This window comes from Mesoplodon bidens (genome assembly GCF_964165515.1).
Source record: "Mesoplodon bidens genome assembly, chromosome: 4".
Classification (NCBI taxonomy): Eukaryota; Metazoa; Chordata; class Mammalia; order Artiodactyla; family Ziphiidae; genus Mesoplodon; species Mesoplodon bidens.
In genome coordinates, this window is record NC_138160.1 from 126,370,429 (window position 1) to 126,372,904 (window position 2,476).

The 2,476-nt window shown below is 43.3% G+C and overlaps 1 pseudogene across 1 annotated transcript; it reads left to right on the forward strand.

Annotated features, from left to right (window-relative positions):
- Positions 1 to 832: 832 nt before the first annotated feature.
- Positions 833 to 1,520, forward strand: LOC308616628 (ferritin light chain-like; annotated as a pseudogene). The gene has a single exon. The product of its transcript is annotated as a ferritin light chain-like (transcript).
- Positions 1,521 to 2,476: the final 956 nt, after the last annotated feature.

Below are 2,476 nucleotides of genomic sequence, written 5' to 3' on the forward strand. Positions count from 1 at the left end.
ATGTATTTTTATTTATCCAAAGATGTGGCTAAAGGTGGATGCAAGCAACAAAGCTACCTTTGACCTGCTTAAGGAAAAAAAAATGAGGGAATTTATTGGAAGGATTCGGTATAACTCAGTACTTGAAGAAAAAGTTGAAGAATAAGAACAACTCTGAGACATAGATGGTAGAAAGTGAATGGACAGTGATGAGCGAGTTCCTATGCCTTTCAGCCTCACTGTCCCTCTGCCAAAGAATCAAATTCCAGGGAAAGAGCATCTGATTGACAGGACTTGGATCACATGCTCACCTCTTGGCAGAGGGAGGTGGCTCAATCCTGATGAGTTGACTGGCAGTAGCCAAAGTGGGAGAAATTATACAGCAAAATGGGAGGTGGGAAGGACTGTTACTAAAAGGAAGAGTCAAGGATTTGGGGAAGGCAAAACAGCAGCTTTACATTTACCACGTAACTCAGTGATTCCACACCTAGGAGATAAAAAAACACATCCATACAAAAACTTTTACCTGAATATTTCTAGCAGTGTTATTCATCATAACCATAAAGTGGGAAACCTAAATGTCCATCAACTAATGAGTATATATTCATACAATAGAATATTATTCAGCTATAAAACGAAATGGATCGCTGTGTGCTGGGCAGTCCCCAGGTTTGTCTCTTGCTTCAACAGTGTTTGGATGGAACAGACCCAGGGTTGCCCTTTGCTCCCCCCTCCAACTACCCTCCAACCTTTTTTCCAATCGCAACCTTCGGAATCAGCCACTCAGCTATCCTCGGCCTCCAGGCCCAACCAGCACCACTTTTTGAGCTTAGTTCCTTTTTACTAATTAAGCATGAGCTCCCAGAGTCGTCAAAATTATTCCACCCAGGTGGAGGCCGCCATCAATCGCCTGGTCAATATGCATCTGCGAGCCTCCTACACCTCCCTCTCTCTGGGCTTCGATTTTGACCACGACGATGTGGCTTTGGAGGGAGTGGGCCACATCTTCCTTGAAATGGCTGAGGAGAAGCACGGGGGCACCCAGCGTCTTTTGAAAATGCAAACCTAGAGCCACGGCAGTGCCCTATTCCAGGACGCACAGAAACCACCTCAAGATGAGTGGGGCAAACCCCAGGATGCTAGGGAAGCTGCCATTCTCATGGAGAAGAGCCTGAACCAGGTCCTTTTGGATCTACATGACCTGCACTCTGCCCGCGCAGACCCCCAGCTCTGTGACTTCCTGGAGAGCGGCTTCCTGGAAGAGCAGGTGAAACTCATCCAGAAGATGGCGACCACCTGACCAACCTCTGCAGGCTGGCTGGTCCCCAGGCTGGGCTGGGCGAGTATCTGTTCCAAAGGCTCACCTCAAGCACAACTAGGAACCTCTGAAGCCCACGGCCTTTGAGGAGCCCCTCTGGTGTCAGGGCTTCTGCTCAAAGCCTCTCTCTCTCCAGCCACCAGGCAGCTTTTTAACCACCCTGGAGCCCTCTCCCAAGATGTGGACCAAATGGAAACAATAAAGTTTTGGAACAAAAAAAAAAGAAGTGGAGTACTGATACATGCAACATGATTAACCTTGAAAACATTATGCTAAGTGAAAGAAGACAATCACAAAAGACCATATATTGTATGATTCTATTTATATGAAAAGTCCAGGATAGGCAAATCCATAGAGACAGAAAGTAGGTTAGGTAGATTAGTGATTACTGGGGACGGGGAAGGAGGGGTGATGGGGATTGTCTGGTAGTGGATACTGATTTCTTTTAGGGGGAAAAATTGTTTTATAATTATATTGTGGTGATGGTTGCACAAACCTGTGACCAAACTAAAAACATTGAATAGTACACTTTAATTATATGAAATGTGAATTAATCTCAATAAAACTATTTATAAAGAAGCAGCAGCTTTTCCATTACAATATTGTTATTGCAATAATGAAATCTGTTCTAGTAAACTTTTTTGTTTTTATTTGTTGGTAAAGTAGGTAGAAGCTACTGGAGTGGATCTTAAGAGATAGGAAAGGAAGTCACTGGTCAGTCATGAAATATAAATTACTCCTTTGGAATAGGGCATTGTTTTATGTTAGGAACAACTACCACCAGTGTGTTCCTTAGTTAGCTTTGTAAGTTATCAAAACAAGTATGGATTATTGTCAGTCTCTTACAAATGTGTCAACCAAACTAAAACAGGACCTGTCCGGAATGAAACTCACGTGAGGCAACATGGAATACTCTAGAGGATGCAGGCTAAGAAGTAGGAAATCTGAATTAACTCCATTGATAAGCCATTGACACATATGTGGTAAAAGACTGTAGGGAAGTTCCTGCCCTTCTCCAGGCCTCAGTCTCCTGACATGGAAAAGGAGAGAGATGGACTAGATTAGTAGTTCCCAAAGACCGGTTTCTCATTAAGGGCTGTGATTTAATATTTCCTCAAAACAAATCAATGTAAACAAAAAGTGAACCAATGTAAAGAAAATTCTAGGCAAATAGTATGG